At 38.8% G+C, this 21,836-nt stretch overlaps 1 protein-coding gene across 1 annotated transcript in view; it reads right to left on the bottom strand.

Annotated features, from left to right (window-relative positions):
• CDC42EP3 (CDC42 effector protein (Rho GTPase binding) 3) overlaps positions 1-20,388 on the bottom strand; it is an 86,753-nt gene extending 66,365 nt beyond the window's left edge. The window contains exons 1-2 of the mRNA XM_011935962.1: positions 20,279-20,388; positions 7,531-7,938 (exon numbers count right to left, since the gene is read on the bottom strand). The gene's annotated coding sequence lies outside the window, so the exon portion shown is untranslated. The remainder of the gene's footprint in view (positions 1-7,530; positions 7,939-20,278) is intronic.
• Between the last annotated feature and the right edge of the window lie 1,448 nt (positions 20,389-21,836).

Raw genomic sequence — 21,836 nt, 5'->3', positions numbered from 1 at the left:
CTACCAGAAAGTATTAAGTATTCAGTTCAATTATTTTGACAGTTGAATACATCATGACAATTGACTACACCAAACAAGAGGCAACCACTGTTCATGTATTTTTTTAACCAGAGATTAATTTTGCCTAGTTTTGGACTTTATAGAATTGGTTTATATATTACACACTTTTTGTGCAGTTTCTTTCACTTAGCATAACTGGAAGTCTCAAGTTTTATTCACACTGTTACATCATCAGTAATTTTTTCTTTTTACTTTTTTTGAGACAGAGTTTTGCTCTTGTTGCCCAGGCTGGAGTGCAATGGTACAATCTCAGCTCACCGCAACCTCTGCCTCCCGGGTTCAAGTGATTCTCCTGCCTCAGCCTCCTGAGTAGCTGGGATTACAGGCATGCGCCACCATGCCTGGCTAATTTTGTAGTTTTAGTAGAGATGGGGTTTCACTATGTTGGTCAGGCTGGTCTTGAACTTCCGACCTCAGGTGATCCGCCTGCTTTGGCCTCCCAAAGTGCTGGGATTACAGGTGTGAGCCACCATGCCCGGCCAGTAGTTTTTTCTTTGTCTTTTTGACTAATATATATCTATTGACTAATACATATCTATTTCTTTTTGACTAATATTCAATTTATGAATATGCCAGAGTATGTTCATCCACCTTCATATTGATTTGGGTTGTTTCCAGTTTGGACTATTATGGAAAAGCTTCTCTGAGTATTCTTGTGTAGTTCTTTTTGTGGACATACGCTTTCATTTGTTTTGAGAAATATTGAGGGTGGAATTGTGGTTGTAGGATACACGAAGAAGTTAACTTTATAAAAATCTGACAAACTATTTTCCTAAGTGGTTGTACCATTTGCATTCCTACCAGTGTTTGAGAGTTCCATTTCTCCACATCCACATCAACTTTTGGTATTGTCTTACCTCTATATCTGAGCCATTTTAATAGGTGCAAAAGGACATCTCATGGTGGTTTTAATTTGCATATCAGTGATGATTAATGATGTTGAAAACACTTTCATGTGCTTATTGGTTGTTCTTATATAGTAGTACCCACTTGTCCCTGGGGGATTCATTCTAAGAACCCCAGTGGCTGCCTGAAGCCAGGGATATTACTGAACTCTATATGTACTATTTTTTAAAAATCTGATAACTAAGGCAGCTGCTGACTAATGGGTGGGTAGCATAGACTGTGGATATGCTGGACAAAGGGATGATTCAGGTTCCTGGTAGAATAGAGCAGGATGGCTCAAGATTTCATCATGCTACTCAGAACAGTGGATGATTTTAAACCATGAATTGTTTATTTCTGACATTTTCTATTTAGTATTTTCTGACTGTGGTTTACTGTAGGTAACTGAAACTGGAAAGTAAAACCAAGGATAAAGGGAGGGACTACTGTATGTCTCTTCTTTTGTGAAATGACAGCTTCAATCTTTTGCCCATTAAAAAAATTAAATTGTCTTATTATTGATTTGAAGGAGTTCTTTATATACAATGGATACACGCCCTTGTCAGATATATGTACTGATTTGTGTATTCATTTTCTTAATGGTATCTTTTGGTATGCAGAGATTTTTATTTTAATGAAAACCAGCTATCATTTTTCATAGTTAGTGCTTTTTGTGTTCTGTCTAAAAAAATTTGCCTACTCCAAGGTTGTAAAGTTATGCTTTTATGCTTTCTGCTAGAAACTTTATTGTTCTAGGTTATATTTTGTTCTAAGTTTATCTCAAACTATCTTATTATATGGAGTATGATAGGAGTCAAGATTTTTGTTTGTTTTTTATATGGCCATCCAGTTGTTCCAGCACCACTTGTTAACAAGTCTTCTTTTCTTCATAAAATCACCTTGTCACATTTAGTTAAAAGTCAGTTGATTCTAATTTGATGTGAACCTAAAACTACTCTAATAAAGCATTTAAAAAAATTAACTCTATACATGTGATTCTGTTCTCTTGATGTATTTGCCTGTCTTCATGTCAATACTACAATGCATTGATTAGTCTAACATTCAGTTTTAGAACCGGGTATTATAAATCTTCCAATTTTAATATTTTCAAGATTGCTTTGGCATTTTCATATCAGTTTTAGGCTCAGCTTATAAATTTCTCTAAAAAGTCCTACTGAAATTTTGATGATTGTATTAAATTCATAAATAAATCTGAGGAAAATAAATAACAGCATTGCATCTTCTACTTCATAAACATTGAATGTCTCTCCCTTTTGTCTAGGTTTCTTTAATTTCTCACAGCAATGTTTTACAGTTTTTTACATAGAGATATTGTACATTTCTCTTAGCTTTTTCCTAAGTGTTTCATATTTTTTGATACTATTGCATATGGTATTTTTTACATGCTGTTTTCCAATTGTGTACTGCTGGTATATAGAAATATAATTGATTTTTATATATTGACCTAGGTAAATTCATTATTTAGTTTCTTATAGTTATTTTGTATCCATAGTTTTATATATAAACAATTCTGTCATCTGCAAAGAATGACGGTTTTACTTTTCTCTGTACACGAATTTACTTCTTTCTTTCCTTTATCTGTGTGCCTTCTATTTCTTTTTCTCTTCTTATTGCATTGGCTAGAACTGCCAGTTAAATGTAAAGTAGAAAGGATGAAAGTGAAAGTCCTTGCCTTGTTCTTGATATTAAAAAGAAAAATCAGTAAGTATTATATTAGTTGTAGGTTTTAAGAGATCCTTTTTAGCAATTTGAAGTTCTTTTCTATTTCTAATTTGCTCAAGAGTTTTTATCATGAATGGAGGCTGACTTTGGTCAAAGACTTTTTATGTATCTACTGAGATCATCGTATAGTTTTCCTCTATTCTTTAATTTCGTTGACTAATTTTCAGATGTGAAACCAATCTTACATTTCTTTAAAAACCCTCACTTGGTCATGATGTGTATTTTGGAAATATATTAGTAGATTCATTTTGCTAATATGTTGTTAAGGATTTTTCAGCTGTTCTCATAAGGAATATTGGTCTGTAATTTTATTTTATTATAATGTCATTGTCAGTATTTGGCATTGGCAGTGTGCTGGCTTCATGAGAATTATTCTGTCTCCATTTTTGAGAGAACTTGTGTTGAATTGGTATTATTTCATCCTTAAATAATAGACTTCATTGGTGAAGTCACCTAGATCTCAAGTTTTCTTTATCAAGAATTTTGATAATAAATTCAATTACTTGAATTGACATAAGAATATTTATGTTGTTATAGTTCTGTTACGTATTTTGGTATGTGTTTTTAAAATTATTTTTCTATTTCATCTAAATTGTTTAATTTTTGACTTAGTTGTTCAGAATATTTCCTTGCTATCTTTTTCATAACTATAGGGTCTGTAGAAATGCCCCCCCCCTTTTTTTTTCATTTCTAATACTGGTAATGGGGATTTTCTGTTTCACTTATCAGTCTTGCCCTGGGTTTCATTAATCTTTTTTTTTTTTTTTTTTTTTTTTTGAGATGGAGTCTCGCTCTGTCGCCCAGGCTGGAATGCAGTGGCCGGATCTTGGCTTACTGCAAGCTCTGCCTCCCTGGTTTATGCCATTCTCCTGCCTCAGTCTCCTGAGTAGCTGGGACTACAGGGGCCTGCCACCTCGCCTGGCTATTTTTTTTGTATTTTTAAGTAGAGACGGGGTTAGCCAGGATGGTCTCGAACTCCTGATCTTGTGATCCGCCTGTCTTGGCCTCCCAAAGTGCTGGGATTACAGGCTTGAGCCACCGCGCCCAGCCTCATTAATCTTTTTTAAAACACACTTTTAACATTGTTGATGCTCTCTTTTTGTCAATTTGCTGTTTTATTAATTGACATTCTTACCATCATTTTTTTTCTTATACTTTGGGTTTTAGTTGTTATTTTTCTAGCTTCTTCATGTGAAGGCTTAGATAATTGATTCTATACCTCCCTTTTTTAAAAAATTGAATGCTATACATTTCCCTCTAAGTACTTCTTTGGCTACATCTCACAAATCTCGATAAGTTGTGTGTTCATTATCATTCAGTTCAGATGATTTCAAATTTCCTTTGTAATTTCTCCTTTGACCATATGTTAGATATATAATGTTTAATTTTTAAATATTTGATTTTTTTCAGATATCTTACAGTTATTGATTTCCATATTAATGTCATTATGGTCATAAACGTACTCTGTATGGTTTCAATCTTTTTAATTTTAATGAGTCTTATTTTATGGCTCAGCATTTTTTATCTATCTTGGTTAATAGTTCGTGCAAAGTTAAAAAGAATGTATATTTTGCTGTTGTTGGGAGTGGTGTTCTGTAAATATTGTTTAGGTCAAATTGGTTCTTAGTGTTGATCAAATATTTTTAAATTATACTCTTTTCCCTACTTTTTAAATCAGTTGCTCAGAAAGTGATGTTAATATGTTTAACCATGACTGTAGATTTGTCTTTCTCTCTCATTAATTCTACTTGGTCTTGCTTCATATATTTTGAATCTATTTTTTATCTCATCTTTTTCCATTCATTTGTCCTGCTTTTTCTGCTCTCTTTCAGGTGAACCACGTATTTTTCAATATACCATTTAATCTCCTGTACCAACCTTTAAGCTCTACCTTTTTGTAATACCTCTGTGAGATTTTTTGGAGTTATTTTAGATATTATGCTATGCATATTTAAATCATCTTAATCTACCTTCAATCATATACTTCTTCATATCAATGGAAGACATTTCCAATTGAGTAATTTCATTTAGAGTCCCTCCACCATTTACGTTATTTTTTAAAAAATATTTTACTTCTACATATGCTATAAATTCCACAATATGTTATTTTTGCTTCATTCAATAACCTTTTAAAGAATTACATATGTATCTTCATACATGTCTATTTATACCTATATCTATTTATTGATATGAATATATATCACTTAAAAAGAAAAGGTTATTTTACATTTACCCAGGTATTTACCCTGCCTATTGTTTTTCATTCTTTTAAAAATTTATTTCTTGTACAATAAGTCTTCTAGAGATAAATCCCTCAACTTTTGTCTTTCTGCAAATACCTTTTATTTTACTTGAATTTCTAAAGGATGTTTTTGTAGAATTCTAGGCTGACAATTTTCTCCTTTCAATACTTTAAAAAATGCTATTCCATATTGTTCTAGGTTCCATTTTTTCTCTAAGTCAGCCTTCATCTGTATTGTTTTCCCCCATATGTAATCTGTCTTTTCCCTTCTAGGAGGTTTTAAGATTTGGTCTTCATCTTTGGTCTTCAGCAATTTGACTATGATATGCCCAGATTGATTATCTCTGCTCTCACTGCTTTCCTTGCAAACAGCATTTTCTGAGGATGGAAAACGTGGCCCACTCCTTCCAGGAAGGTGGCTAGCAAAACCTATCTGGGTCTGTGACCTTGGGATACTTGCTGGAATGTTTTCAATTTAATGGGCTCCCTGGCGTTATTGCTCTTGCTTGGTTTTTGTTGTTGTTAGCTTTGGAGAAAAGAGCTGGCATTTGTTGGTGAGTGTCTTAGTCCCTTTTTTACTGCCATAACAAAATAGCTCAGACTGGGTAATTTATAGACAGCATCAAGTTATTGCTCATAGTTATGCACTCTGGAAAGTGCAAGACCAAGGTTCAGTGTCTGATGAGTGTCTGGTTTCTGCTTCCAAGATGTCTCTGTCCTCCCATGATGGAAGAGCAGAAGAGAAAAGAGGAGCTAGTTAGTTCCCTTGAGCCCTTTTATAAGGGAATTAATTCATTTATGAGGTAATTGATGTTTTATAATACAGATTCAAATATGTAACAGGAAGCCTGTCACATTTCATTTAATCTAAGATGCTGTCGATTGAAAAACCATTATTTTATATACTACTATAAAAGCAAAAAGTTGTCAACTAAACTGACATGTCAACAAATTTCAGATTTAGATGGATATGAGATATTAAAATTTGAATAAAGGATAGTTTATTACTCCTCCAAGTGTGGTCTCTGGACCAGCATCACCAGTATCACCAGGGAGCTTTTTAGCTATGCAAATTATACAGCCTGTCCGCCGTAGACCTACTGAATCAGAAGCTCTGGAGGTAGAACCCAGCAATCTTGTGTAAGAAGCCCTCTGAGAGATTCTGGTGCATGATCAAGTTTCAGAACCACTGAAATAGTGCATCTTAACCTCTCTGGAATGTGATATTTCAAAAAACTATTTCATAGATGCAGACATTTCTGCAAACATTTATTGAAAAGACATTACATACAAGCACCATGCAGGATGCTCAATACAGAGACAGAGTTGAGTAGAACTTAGCCATTTCCAACCAGCAGTTTACAGTCTAGAAGTAGATTGGTAATAAAAACTAAATGATCAAACATGATGTGAAGAGTGCTGTGACTGAGGTACCCCCAAAAGATAAGGAAGCTCAGAGGAGTAAGAGGTAACTGCTGAGTTAAATTTGGATGATGACTTTATGGTGGAGGTGAACTTGAGGCTGGGCCTTGAAAGGTACTCAGGATCTTATTTTTTGGAATACAAATAAATGAGAAATAATATTCCACAGAAGTTTGTTTCTCCCCAATGCCCTTCTTCTCATGTGTATTCATGAAAAAGTTAGAAATTAATTAGAAAGCCATATGATCAAGAAATAACTGTGACAATAGTTCTGCAAAGCTTCCCGTTGGGCTCTCTGGAGATATGTTCTCCACCAGCACCCTGGTGTCAATAGATATTCATGTGAGTGCCAGAGAAAAAGGCAAGCCTGAGCTATTATCACTGGTAATACCCAAGAAGGAAATGCTGTTGATAAGAAGTGGACAGTGTCCTAGAGCGAACAGTTTTTATGGGAACAGGAAGTGGAGAGAACCAAGAGACCAATTCCTGGTTTTGTGCATTTGGGGTCTAAGCAATGGCAACAGAGGTCTTGTCCAGTTTCACCGTCATGGTGGGGCAAGGGGTAATCTCATTTACATCATATCCGCCAATTTTCTGGACACATGAAATTTAGAAGCACAGAACATCTGTGCTTAAAAGATAAGCTTAAAGTAACAAAGCAAAGGAAAATGGCATTTTTTTAAAGACCCCAGCAGCAGCATAATAGCCAATTTGGACTACGGTCCATTCTCTAATTCTTTAAATTGATTTCAGCTGCATAGCACTGTGTCACATGTTTGTGCTGCTCATAACTTTATGTAGGAGAGGTACAGCCTTTGTGTTTGTTGGAAAAGGTAAATATACCCCAAGCAACTGCTTATCCAAGAAGTGTTTCAACTACTTCTCATCAGCAAGAAGAGCAGGACTGTTAATGTGGGAACTGCAAAATGTGTCTGGAGCTAAAGCTGTTCCTAGAGGTTCCAAGAACATCACACACTCAGGCTTGTTTCCAGCTCCTGAATTTTGGAGACAAAGGGAAAGCAAAGCTCTGACAAAAGGGAACAGAGTGATCCTTGCTATGTCTTCTGGATGCTTCCTTTAGCCACAAACACATTTTCTTTTTCATTTTGATTGGACGTTAGCCCCCAGCTCTCATCTCCCTCTCCCAAGAAGATGAACTTAAATAATATATTCTTTACCTGACAGGGATGGAATACAAAATACAGAGGTCAGGTCTCAGTGACTCTGGACAATTTTGGAAGAGCAACCTCCATCATCCCCTTCTCGATAAATCCTTTTGGCACACCTTTGGGATATGGACAGACTCTCCTACCCACTGTGTCCACCACCTGGGGAAAGGAATCCTTATGTTAGATAGGAGGCCACGATGGATACAAAGAAGTACCCACAGCAAACCAAGCACAGAGCTTTCTCATCTGAAGCAAGATCATGTTTTGAAAAGTCATGGATTCTGTTTTTCTTCTTCTTGTGTCATGTTCAATTTATTCTCCAAAAGCTTCTTTAACATGCCACTTGATGTTTTTGAACTGTATGTGATATACTTTGTGAAGATTACAATTGCAGGCTCTCACATTACTCATTTCTGCCTGTTAAAAATGAAGTGGATAAGAGAACGTAAGATTTCAACATGGTCATACTATTTATACCCAGCGGGAACGTGGAAGCAAGGAGAGATTTGCAATCTTAGTTTTGGATATTCAGGGAAAAGTATACATTTAGAAAATAAAACATTAGCCAAATTGAGTTCATTGCCTTTTGCAGTGATACTTTGCAATGAAGAACTCAAACGTCTTTAAAGCAAGGCATTATTAACAAGTGTTATTTTAATTAAAAACTAGACTTGGGCCTTGTGAGTCTTCTGTAGGTATCCACAAGGATTGTGGAGGAGGCTTGTATGAATTGGTTGAGAGCCTAGGATTTGTGATCAAGACAGGCTTGGGTTTAAATCCCAGCTTTTTCATTTACTTGGGATTTGGAAAAATTTCTTCAGTTCATCTGTGAAATGGAGATAATAATATCTAGCTTGTAGAGCTGTTAGAGTTGTTCTTGAGGTACAAACATATTAATGTTCCTGAACATAGTAACTAGCCATGTGGTACATTCTCACCAAATGGTATTAAAACAAGGTGGCTCATATATACATCATGGGCTCTACAATCCCTTAAAAACAGAGGACCTTTTTTCCCAATTAGCAGAGAACAGACTCTGAAACCATCCTCCATGGGAGACTTATGGAAGGGAAATGTGTGGGAGAGAGGTGGAGAGGAAAAAGAGTAGACAGCACAAGGCATTCTCTGAATGCTCCAGCACAGCTGGCCAGAGGAGGTCTTTCTCTGTAATGATGATGTAGGAAGTTGGGGCAAAGAAGGCCACCAGTGCCCCCAGAGGGGCCTTGTCTCACTGTGGTATTCATCAACTGCTCTCTGTCACAAATCCCTGCTCATAGTGAAAGTGTTGTTAAGTGGATGTCTTGTGAAGAAACTCAAGCAAATGATGCCTTTAGGAAAATCAAAAAGCACGTTGAACAGTGGATCACTGTGACCAGGAGGTGAGGGGGTGATGCCATTTGCTTGTAAAGTAACAATGAATACAAACTTTCCAAACCACTCATCTGTTTTGCATGTGTAAAACTGGCATCTGAGCATGTCATTTGGCACAAAATCACATGGCATTAACATTTTCATATGGATGATGAAAGTATATAAAAAGCAGTTGCAACATGGGAAGTTGATATTGGCTTTGGCCAGCAGACCATTAATCATTCATTACAAGAGTGACAGCTGTGCTAAGGATGGTGCCTACCTTGCCCTTATTTCCCACTCTCAAAGAGGAGGTCATCATCATGCATTTCTCTGCCCGCATTCAGATCAGATGTATCCTTTAAAATCACAAAACTTGCCATGTCCTTGATTCACCTTGTTTTTTAGGACCACAACCAGATCACTGAGATCTCAGAGCCAATGCTTTTTTTTTTTTTTCCTCCAGGCGAAAGCCTGCAGTTGAGGATGTAAGCAAATACACAGAAATAAACTAACCACGTGCCTCCTTTGGGAATCTGATTTGGCCTATGAGTATGGGCCCGAAAATAACTAGATGCTTAATTATGCATCTAAACTTAGTCCATGAATTTGCATGTGTAAGTAATCAGGGAAGTATTTGCTTAGAAATGTGTTCCATTTCCTGTGTTTGCTCTAAAATCAAATTACTGAGCAGCAGATAGGATTCTGAAATATCTTTTTTAAATGTGTTCTAGAGTCCCACTACTGTAGCCTGCGATCCACTTAGGCTAGATATCTTTTTGGGGAGGCTACCAATGGCAATCAAGGACAAAAGCCAAAGTAGGTAAAGTGACTTACGATCTGGTTCTCTTCTCCCTCACTCTCTACCCCTACAGAAACCAGGCTCATTCATAATAATTTTGTTCTCATTTTGGTAGCCATAGTAAAAACGTTGAGTAGGTGCATAGGAGGGGCATTATAAAGGATCAGGAACCGAACCTGGTAGAATACTACCTGCTTCCAGTTCATTCATTCACTCACTCACTCAAATATCTTCAAGTGCCTGTTGTATACCGGATTGGAAATACAAAGATGAAAAAAACATAGCCTCTGTTTTAAAGAAGGTAATAGCCTAAAGGGGGCTTTATAGAGATGATGACAATACATTGTGATAGGCACTGTTAGTATAGGTGGGAAAGACTGAATGATTGCCTAGTAAGTAAGTACTATTACATATCCACCCTTTCTGTGGCTTCATAGTGGATGGAATGTACTTCCCTGCCCTTGGTGCTGGTGTTGGCCATGTGGCTTCCTTGAGCAGTGGGATACAAGCAGAGGCTTGAAATGGGCCTGCTAGGTTGGGCTTAAGTCCTTTTTTTTTTGCAACAAAGTCTCACTCTGTCGCCCAGGCTGTAGTGCAGTGGTGCAATCTTGGCTCACTGCAACCGCCTCCCCAGGGTTCAAGCAATTCTTGTGCCTTGGCCTCCAGAGTAGATGGGATTACAGATGTGCACCACCACGTGCAGCTAATTTTTGTAATTTTAGTAGGAATGGGGTTTCACCACGTTGGATAGGATGGTCTAGAACTCCCGACCTCAAGTGATCCACCTTCCTCAGCCTCCCAAAGTACTAAGATTACAGGCATGAGCCACTGTGCCCTACCAAGTCCTTGAGCTTATGCATCTCTACCAGTGGAGCAAGGGCTATCCCACCCAACCTGCAGATGGATGAATGATAAATAATGCTTCTAGTTGTATCACACTGAGATTTCATGATTGTTTATTTGTACAGCAAGAGTTGACTGATACACTAAGACTACTGTAGGCAAATCTATGAGGGGCTCCAAACTCAGGCTTGAAGGTCTTGAGGAGGCTCCTGAGAAATGCTAATGACTAAACTGAGACCTAAAGGATAAGTGGTCTCCTTGTGCATGTGTAGGTTTGGAGATGGCTGGTTAGAGAGTGTAGAAAGAAGGGCAGATGGAATGGAGGTAAGAGAAAACCTGGCTTGTCCTCTGAACTATAAGTAGTACAGCTTGGCTGGAGCAGGTAGAAAAGTCAACCTTACATAGGGCCATCAACCTGAAGAGAAAGCCTGGAATCTGCCATTGTATTCAAGGTTGCTCTCACTGGACACTGGCCCCTGACTGGTGTAGCATCACTGAGAATTTCTTTGACAGGAGCTTCTTACAGATAAAAGTTACTCAAAAGAAAGTTTTGTGCCATTTTGACTTGTATTCATTTCTTATTACCTATGCTGAAAGTCAGGATCAAGTTGACAAGGATCTGGTCAAAGACTAAACTCCAGTGTATAATACATATAATCCTCGAATATGGTATACATGGGACTATACTATGGTGTTCACGGTATCTGAACTCTATTTTGGGGTAACACCTTCATATTATGGCTTTTTCTTAAGCCATATATTTTTTGTTTCCAGGATACATATTCCAGAATCATAGAATTTTATAATGGATAGGGGCTTTAGGTCTTCTAGTGCAACCTTCACAGATGGCACCAGAGAGGAGAAGTGAGCAGCTAGAAGTCATGCAGCAAATTCTTGACAGGGCTGGAATGGCGAAGTATTTCATTTGAGTCTGCTCCCTTCCCTCCTTCCCTTCCCCTCTCTTCCTTTCCACTATGCTGGATGTTATCTAGAATATTTTTGGTTTTGTTTCTTTTCATGCTAGAAGATATCATTTTTCCTACCAGAGTAGAGCCATAATTGAGCCAAGCACCAGCTTATGGAAAGACACTGTCCACTGAGGGCCCAGCCTAACACACATACACACCACCACCACCACCACCACCACCAGCCCTGTCTCTCTTCTATTTCCCACTGAACCAGTATTCTAAATATTATTAAATATTTTTCTCTTCCTTTATTTTCTTTTGGTAAAAAGGGGCCTTAAATATAATAACCCCTATTGATTTGAAAGGAAGGGTATTTTAACTGGGTTCTAAGGACCCATCCAATTTCTTTAAATGAAGAATAATGCATTTAGCTGCCCAGGATTTGTCATTTTCTTTGACTAATGCAATGTTAGAGAAACATTATAGACTTAGCAGGATTAAATCACCTCACATATGTGTTTCTGTACTGTACCTGAAACCTACATCATATTAAATGGTAATAATAAGAACCATTTCCACCTATAACTCATACTGAAAATTGACTTGGTCATGACTCACAAGCACACTATTAACACATAGTTAAGTATACATGCTTTTTCCTTCTTTTTTTTTCTTTTTTTGTTTGGAACAATTTTAACTTCATGTGACATATACTTTTCTAAAATTTGACTGACACCTTGACTACATACTCCTTTAATGAGATTTATAAACTCAAAATTCAGAAGGTTCCTTTTATTCTGACATATACAACATTGTCAAGATCACCTTAAAAGCCCAATGATTTTACTACATACCATTGAGTCAATAATTAAACAGAGAAACCATTTAATTATTTGCCAAGATTTTTACCTGTAAAAGTGTCTCAGAGTTAGAAGCTATCCAGACGAAATAACTGGGAAATTAAAATTAATGACCAGAAAAATGACTGGCTTTGCCTTTGGCATTTCTCTTGGATAACAGTTGGCTTTGAGGCAGTTTGTAATCTGGGTTCTATTCCCTGCTTTGCCACAGTTAGACATGTGACCTCAGGCAAATCACATAAGTCTCTGTGGTCTTCAGCCTCCTCATTCATCAAATTAGAGGGTTGAACCAAGTAAGAATTTCTGCCTCTTTCTATGTCTAGCACTTTAAGTTATTATCCAGAGAGTGGCTGGTTGTCATTTATTCTCCAGATTCACCTAGATGAGAACCATTATGAAGGAGGCTGAAGTTGCAGCAAGGAGTGTACAGGTTGAATTTGAATAGCTTTACCATAAAGAGAAATATTAAATGCAGGGCTGGATTATGCTGTTAATCTGACTGCTCTTAGGAGTCCTTAAAAATAAATCAATAATATGTATGGCCTGCCTTTATAGATATTTTTTGCATATAGACCTACCTGGGCCTAGCATCAATTAAAAAGAAGGGCAGACTCTCCTAGAAACAGGGGCCAATTTTACCGTAAGTGACTATTTTGTTCAGTATCTTTTTAGGACTCTTAGATTGCTAGTAACCACAGCCAACTTAAGTGAGTTTCAGCAACAGTGGTTTTAAGGACAGAGGCATTTTATGAAACCCAAGAACAGAAATGCAGCTGGACCTCAGGAGAGGTCTGCAGCTAGGAAGAGAAAAGTTGTCAGGAGCCTTGGTGGGGCCTTCTCTATTTCTTCTTACTGCTACTTCTCTCTGATTGTTGCTTATATTATTTCCCCTCTGCAGAATATGCGACTGCAGGTAGAAGATCCCCCTTTCCCAACCACCACCCAACACATACACACACCCTGCTCCAGATGACTAAAGTTTGCCTTATCTTCATGTAAGGAAACAGCCTGCATTAATTGAAAGGTTTTCAATCCAAATTCCAAATTCCTGAAAGAGATAATCTGGTGGCTCTGATTGGCTCAGTATGGTCAAGGGTTTATCCCTGGTTCAACCAACTGCAGCGGGGAAGGTAGGGTCCTCTGTTCCAGAGTGGGTTATTGAGCAATAACTCTTCATTGCAGACCTCCAGGGGGCACTACTCATACTTTGTTGTGTGTGCATTATGCCCAGTGGAGTTGTGCAATGGGAGGTCCTACTGTTGTCTGGAGATAGTTCTCAGGTAAGGGGGACTATTGTCAGCTATAGCCAAAAGGCATTTACTATATCTAGCTAACTAATTGTAGTTGCTAGAAAGTCAACCCTTTCCTCAATACAACTCCCTCCCACTTAACAAACCTTAGCAGCCATGTTTCCTCCACTCAGGGCCTGAAATTCCACCAACCTGTGAGACCTAAAAGACCTGTCTCCTTCTTTACAGTTCTGTACCTTTGTGTCTGAGATGAGCATCTAGTGATAGAAGAGGTAGTGAATCTTCCATGTTTCCCTTCCTGAAAGTCACTCTGATGGCTCTCAAGGCATCTATATGAGACTTCTTCCCTCTTCCTCTTCATTTAGAGGGGAAGATTCCAAGTGAGTGATCTACTGAGGGGCTGTTTTCTAGAATTTTAGGATTTTCTTGGCTCCATCATCATAAGCAGCCCCAAACTCAGCCTCCACTGAGAAGAGACAGTTTTCACTGCAAAAATGAGCCACATGTGTCCTCTCCAAAACACACAGCTCTGCTGGATGTGAACCAGCATTACACACTTTTAATTTATTTTCTTTGATTCAGAACTTTTTCATGCAGATTTATGAACAGTAGATGTGGAGATCAATTTAGCCCTAATTCTGCCTTATTTTACTTGGCCATTCTGGGGACCAAGTCTTGACTCAAGTGGCTACAGTTAAGATTGCAAATCTTTGAAAAGCTGAGCTGCTTTTGTTTGGTGCTTGGCATTTGGTGCATGTAAAATGGCTTGGATCTGATATTTCCTTTCCCTCTAAAGTAAGAACACATCTCTTGAAAAGGTCTGATACACTCCTGCCAAAGAAGGAAGCAGGAAACTCAAGCCAGCTTGGAGTTTCATGAGCCATGGAAAACTGGCTAAATTCACCATGAAAATAATTTGGAAACATGAAGAGAGTACAGAGCGGCCTCTTTCTAGCCCAGTTCTTCATTCCAGTCTCAGGAATACTATGCATTAATGCATATTTGCTGAAATATGACAATTTAAATGTTATTAATTCATAAGACCCTAGATCAGAATTGTGATCATCTGAACAAATATCATGAAGTTGAACTTTGAAAAATAATGTTTGTAGTGGAATTAATGATACAAACAAATGGCCGGAGACTGAACTCTTAAGTGATCAACAAGGTAACTTGCATATGATGAATGTGCACATTTTGAATGTGGAGATGGATACATAGCAGATTCTTAGAAGTTGAAAGAGGGAGCTTGGGATTCAATCTTCTCAGCCCCTCGGGCTCCCCATAGAAGGCCATCTGAAAGCCAAAATGCTGTGTTTACGTAAACTAAGTCTAAAGTGTCAAAAAAAAAAAAAAAAAAAAGCAATTACATTTAGAGCATTCCATAATATGGAATTTCATTAATTCGAACCATTGTCCCACCCCTTAGTCTGAATGAGTGAGGCTTACTTGTACATAAAATAAAGGGAAGAAGTTTTAGTCTCAGCCTCCAAAACCAGTTCACTCTGGTGCTTTCAAGCCCCTAAAAGTTTCCACATGTGCACAAGTAGCAGACCTTTGCAAAATTCAGAACTGTTAGTATAGATTCAGTGAATCAGCTATGGTTCTTAGTTTCCTTCAGTCATTCCTACATTCTTCCCGCTTTCCAAAGGTTCTTTTTATTTTTCTAGTACGTGTATTTTAAGTGGGTTTCTATTTGTTTGAGTTTCTGTTTTTAAAGGTTAAATTTGGAAGGTCTCATACACAAGCATTAATAAAAGTGATGGAGAAAAGATTTAATGGCATGCAACATGAGAGTGTTAATTAGCATGAGAATGCTTGCTACGTGCCAAGAAAGCTGTGCTCAATGCCAGTGATACAAAGATGAATATGGGCTCAGAAAAAAGACACATAAGATTGTAGAAGATTGTAATAAAAAAACAAAAAACAAAAAAACAAAAAAAAAAAAGAGAAGATTTTAGTACTGGGGAGCATGAAGATGGAAGTTGAGGAAGGTTCAGTGGGGAAGTAACAATTGAGCTGCGTTCTCGAGATTGGGTAGGAGTTGTTTAAGGTGGGAGGATCAGAAAGGTAGTCCCATTAAGGGGTGTCAAAACCCTGGTGTATCAGAGGCTCATCAAGAGACTCTGAGAGCTTGGAGCAGAAATTACCAGGAGAAACAGCAGATGTGGCTTTCCATGGAGGAGGGCCTTCTATGCCATTATAAGGAATTAGGGTTTTATCTTGTATCCAGTGGTTTGTAGGTTTGATTGTTCAGTTTTGACCAACATGCTTCCTTTTCAATGAAAAATTCAAGCCTCAAGTGTAAAAGAGATGGATGCAGAGCAGATTCTTAGAAGGTGAAAGAGAGAGCTTGGGATTCAATCTTCTCAGCCCCTCCGGTTCCCCACAGAAGGCCATCTGAAAGCCAAACTAAAAGGAAATGGGGACCGCACTGTAAGCATAGAAGTGGTCCAGTGCTGTGTGTTTCTGTTTCTGAAAGGTCAACACTTTGTTAACAAACTGTCAGCACTGTGGAGTTGGGAACAGAGACAGACAGGAAGCAGGGAGACCCACTGGGGCCTGATGCTAGGGCCTGAAGAAAGCATCTCACCATGGGCACGGGCAGGAGGTGTTTCTAAAGCTGGTTGATTGACTGGGGAGAAGGGAAGCGTACACTGGAGATGATCCCAAGTTTTCTTTCAGATGCTGGGAGGAAGGCAGTGAGTGATATGGTAGCTTCCAAATTCATTTGACAGCAAGAATGTAGCTATTAGATTCTGAGTAGTTTCATTCTAATGCAAGACTCTGCAACCAAGTTTGAAATGTGCTGAATTCTCATGAAGAAAGGAGATGCCATGATTAGAGAAGTCGTTTTTAAGATCTTTCCTGTTTTTGGATTTGGGAAGTTTTCTCAGAGGCAAGTTTGGTATTGAATGAGACCTAACAGTTGTTTTAACTATATCGCTGGACCCTCAGTTTCATTCCTGATGTTTAATCAGTAATGAGTGGGAGACAAAAACTCTAATACTGTCACCCAAATTTGAACTACCTCTTTTTGCTGCAAATGTTTCTTGAGGCATACATAAAAAGTATAAATTACCATCCTTTAAAAAAAAATCTGAAAAACTTCAAAATACAGCTTATTACATGGAAGATGTGTTGGCAGTTTGGGTCTTACAGCCTCCAAAATAAAGACCTCTGATGGAAAACATTTACTTAATTTTTGTCGGTGAACTCTTGGAATTCATATTCACAAGGGAATAAGACCATCTGATTTCCAGAAACAAAGGTGTGGCTACTCTTGTCTCCCGCTTCTCATGAAGTGCACCCTTTGAGTTAGACCAAGAAAAAGAGGAGCGTGAAGCAGCTCTGTTTCTGCCTTAGAAGGAGCAAGTTTGAAGCCATAAAGACTCTGTTTTGGCACTCAGAAGCTAACTTCCAGCTCTTTTCTAGCTAGCTGGAGTGAGCGCCAGCACTGGGGTATCCTAGCGTGAACAAGAATGCTGTTTTGGTCTGTTGTAAAGCATTGTGGAATGCAGATTTTAGACCATTTCATCACATCCACCAGCAACCACAAAACAAACATTATTTCAGAATGAAGACTATGGATGTAGAAATACTAAGAGCTAAATAAAAAGAAGATTATAGAGACATTTTTATAGTTTAATGAATATGCTCACTACCAAAGCTTTGCTTTAAAAAAAATAAAACCAAATACTTATACACAGTGTTGGGTGTTTGTACAGTTTGATGAAGGCCAGGTGTAGAGGAGGCATTGAAGAATTCCACTGCTTCTCTCATCGAACCAAAGTGGGAGGGGAAGCACAGAACAGTATATTATGAGTAATACCAAACCATCTTTCCTAAAAGAAAGTAAAAATAAGGATCCTGTTTATCCAGAATAAGTCACCTAGAGAATTCAGTAATTTCAAGATAATTAGATTCCTTCCAGAGAGCTGAATGCAGGTTTCACTTTTCTCTGGAGAATACGGCCATTTTTCAGAGACAATTAAAATGCTTTTAAGTGTGGCAACACAGTCCCTGGAGAGGAAGGGGGCTTCATAACATGACCCAAGTGGCAGCTGATGCTGCTCCTCTGACCCAGAATATCCTGTGTGTGTGCAGACACTTAATCTTTGTGTCTTTCCCTGGACTTTGAGTAGGAAATTTTAGTCAAGACTCTCTAGAGTACTTTCTATTCATGAAATTAAATGCTTGTAGGATTCTATGATTTATATGAGGCATTAAACTTTACTTCCATTCACAGTCCCATTAGTTTTAATGAGTTAAGGACTTGGCTTTACTTAAAGTAAACAAATAGAAATACTCCAATGGCAAAGAATATCGAACTAAATTCCCCTGGTCCTTGTGTATTCCTCCCATCTGGTACCCTACTGCTTGAAATATCATGATTGAAGATTTATTCCTTTAGCTTAAATATTGTCCTCTCTAATTTTAATCTAAATCTGGATTAATTTTAATTTTAATCTGGGAGGAAAGGCATATTAAATCTCTTGTGTGAACTAGTTAATCCTTTTAAAAAAATTAGAAAGTCTGGAAAAAAAACAAGAATTGGTAAGGATGTAGAGCAGTAGCAACTCCTATACAACAACAACTATTTTTTAAACAGTTTGGGGCCAAGCACAGTGACTCTCGCTTGTAATCCCAGTACTTTGGGAGGCCTAGGTGGGAGGATCACTTGAGCCCAGGAGTTTGAGAACAACCTGGGAAATATAGCGAGACCCCATCTCTACAAAAAAAAAAAAAAAAGAAAAGGAAACAAAAAGAAAAATTAGCCTGCTGTGATGGAGAGCACCTGTAGTCCCTGCTACTGGGGAGGCTGAGGTAGGAGGATCACTGGAGCCCAGGAGTTTAAGGTTGCAGTGAGCTCTGGCTATGCCACTGTACTTCGACCTAGGTGACAGAGGAAGAACTTGTTTCAAAAAAACAAACAATTTGAGAAATTCCAATTCTGGCCTAGATGGAGTAATAGGGACTGAAATTACCTGCCTGAAACAACCTAAGGAAAATCTGATAAATTAGATGAAATTATATTTTTCAAGACAAGGAACATCACATAATGAAAGACAGAGATCCCTGAGGGCTGAGAAACAAACAACGTAAGCCTTACAATTATTCTAGCAATTGCCTTGAAAGAGTTTCCAGGTATATTAGTCCATTTTCACACTACTATAAAGAATACCTGAGACTGTATAATTTATAATCAAAAGACGTGTAATTGACTCAGTTCTGCATGGTTGGGAAGGCCTCAGGAAACTTATAATCATAGCAAAAGGCAAAGGGGAAGCAGGGCACGTCTTACATGGTGGCAGGAGAGACAGCATTCAGGGAGAAGCCCCAGACACTTATCAAACAACCAGATCTCCTGCGAACCCACTCACTATCACGAGAACAGCATGGGGGAACCCACCCCCATGATCCAATCACCTCCCACCAGTTCCCTCCCTCGAAATGTGGGGATTACAATTCAAATTACAAATCGAGATGAGATTTGGGCGGGGACACAGGCAAACCCTATCACCAGGCAACATCCCAGGGAGGGGTAGCCCAGGAAGAGCCCAGCAGACTACCTGAATTGAGGAGATAGAGTTGGTAGTCTCGGGAGACTTGAGCTGATAGGGCAGGGTCCTGGAGAGGAGAGAGCTGCACAGGGCGAGAACCATGGAGATCTCTAGAGGGGCCCTTTCAACTCAGCAGAGTACTGACCAGCACCTGTGTGTGGAGAGACTACTCAACGCCAGCTGGGGAAAAAACTATCTGAAACGATTAGAAGGAACGTACTCATACTCACACCAGGCTGGTAGTAATGCCTGTTTCTACCAGTCAGACTGGAAATCTTCACAATTCACAGGATACTGAGTAGATTATTCAGAAGGATCTTCCCTCCACAGTGGGGAACAATTATCTCTAGATTACATTTTTCTGGCCCTGCCTAGCAAATCTTTAAAGCAAGACTTGAAAGTATCAAACTGTTTTTAAACAACTCAACTGTGTCCCAGAACAAAGCCTAGGAATATTTATGGGGAATACAAAAATATCCAGCACCAAACAAGATAAACTCACGATGTCTGGCATCCAATCAAAGTATACTAGTCATGCAAAGAAGCAGGAAAATACAAGAGGAGGAGAAACAGACACCACCTTTTGATGTGAAGAGTGTTGAAGAATTTGAGAACATGTTTAAAACCACTGCAAACCCATCAGTGACAACATTGCTAGTAAGGCAGATCTTAATATGACACATGATTCATCAGATTATATACCAAAACCCAATTATTTCTTTCCTATGGATTCTAAACTTTGTTATTCCTTTCATTCAGGGAGGAAAGTGATTTGTATTCTTGTGGGTGATGGCAGAGATGGCCACACATCTTGCAGCCCTGTCCTTTTACCCTAATAATGGGGAATCTTCATTTCCATGTTAGATTTGTGGACCCAACATGGTTTTTATTTTGGATTGTCTTGTTCAGCAGTTGTAATTGTACAAGTATGTTAGGGCCCATCTTGTTGACCCTGGTAGCACGATTTAGGCTTACAACCATTCCAAATGCTATTTTAGGTCTTTGGGTTTAAAGACAACAGAAACCAGGCCCCCGTTCTTAGGAGCTCAGCATCCTTCTCTGCAACCATAGCAGGTTCCCAGTTGTTTTAAACTGTACCTGGGATTTTGATATTATTCAGGTATAGTGAGACCAAAATATCAGGAGACAATGGCCATTAAAAAGATAGTTTGTAACTTACAGCTCCCAAGAAGGGCATGCCATGTCACAGTGGTCCACACGGGGAAGCACCAGGGTTGGTCAGGAGGCAGAAGGAGCCAGGAGAAAACGTAGGCAAAGCCTTGCTTGTGGTTTTCATGGTAAGAAAACCAGCCAGACTGGAAATCTTCACAATTTACAGGGTCCTGGGTAGATTATTCAGAAATCTTAACTCCACAGTGGGGAGTATAATTATCTCTAGACTACATTTTTTCTGGCCCTGCCTAACAAATCTTTAAAGCAAGACTTTAAAGAATGGAAAGAATGAATGCAGCAAGGTACGCAGCTGAGCAAGCTTAGGGGGTTTGAATAACCTCTGCAAGCTCTGGCCTATCAGAGTGGCTCGTTGTTGTTGTGTTGTCCCTGGCCCTGGGATGCTTAAGGCAGAGGAATATTGCCCTCTTGGAATGTAAGAGCCAGGTAAAGGGGCAGGTATGAGTATAGACTCAGGATTGGTCAGTTTGCATATCAAAGACATGCTCCAAGGCAAATGTTTACCGTTTCTAGGAATTAGTTAATCCTGGGAGAGTTAGTCTCTCCCTGGTCAGTTGAACCCCAAATGTCGGAGCATCACAAATATGGAAACTAAGAAAATATAGTTAAAAATAGTTACTTCGCTAATACGAGCTTCAGTGAGGTCACCTGTGGATTCAGGCCTGTTTGGTGCATTTGGTGAATCACAAGATGCAATGTCTCAGAGCTCTGCTTACATGGAAGAGTGAAAGGACCACCTGAGATTAAAAAGGTCGAAAAGTAAAGACAGCTGTGGTCTACCACCCTGTTTAAGAAAAGTATGGGCCTGTTAGAAGGGAGCAGTAATTAGAAACAAAGCTTGAATCCAGCCTAGTCTCCAGCCTGGGCCCTAGAGCTACTGGGAAAGCTGGAAATAAAGTTAAATCTGGCCTAGTCTCCAGCCTGGCCCTACAGCAACTGGGAAAGCTGTTTCTCCATGAACTCCCATAAGATACAAAGAAGCTGAGGCATCAGCATCACCGACGGCAGCCACTGCAGAGGGATTTGCAGGTCCCACCGCCTCAGCTCAGCCACCAGCACGTCATCTGGGCTTTGCACTGACATTGCAATGATAGCAGACAACAGCAATGATGCCCTTGCTAAGCAGAAGCAGCTGAGGTGATGGCATTAATGGGCACCAAGGGAGAGAACTGACGCTTTTCTTCCTCAGCAATGACCAGAGGCATCGCCACAGCAAAAGGAGAAAAAAAAAGGGCACTGCTGTGATACTTCCAATTCTGGCCAAGATGGAGTAATAGGGACTGAAATTACCTGCCTGAAGCAACCTAAGAAAAATCTGATAAATTAGATGAAACTATATTTTTCAAGACAGGGAACATCAGATAATGAAGGACAGAGATCCCTGAGGGATGAGAAACAAGGTGAGCCTTACAATTATTCTAGCAATTGCCTTGAAAGAGTTTCCAGGTGTATTAGTCCATTTTCACCCTGCTATAAAGAATACCTGAGACTGAATAATTTATAATCAAAAGAGGTTTAATTGACTCAGTTCTGCATGGCTTGGAAGG

Source organism: Colobus angolensis, unplaced genomic scaffold, assembly GCF_000951035.1.
Source record: "Colobus angolensis palliatus isolate OR3802 unplaced genomic scaffold, Cang.pa_1.0 Scaffold15, whole genome shotgun sequence".
NCBI classification, from domain to species: Eukaryota; Metazoa; Chordata; class Mammalia; order Primates; family Cercopithecidae; genus Colobus; species Colobus angolensis.
The sequence above is the reverse complement of the archived record's forward strand: the minus strand, read 5'-3'. Positions and strand labels throughout refer to the sequence as shown.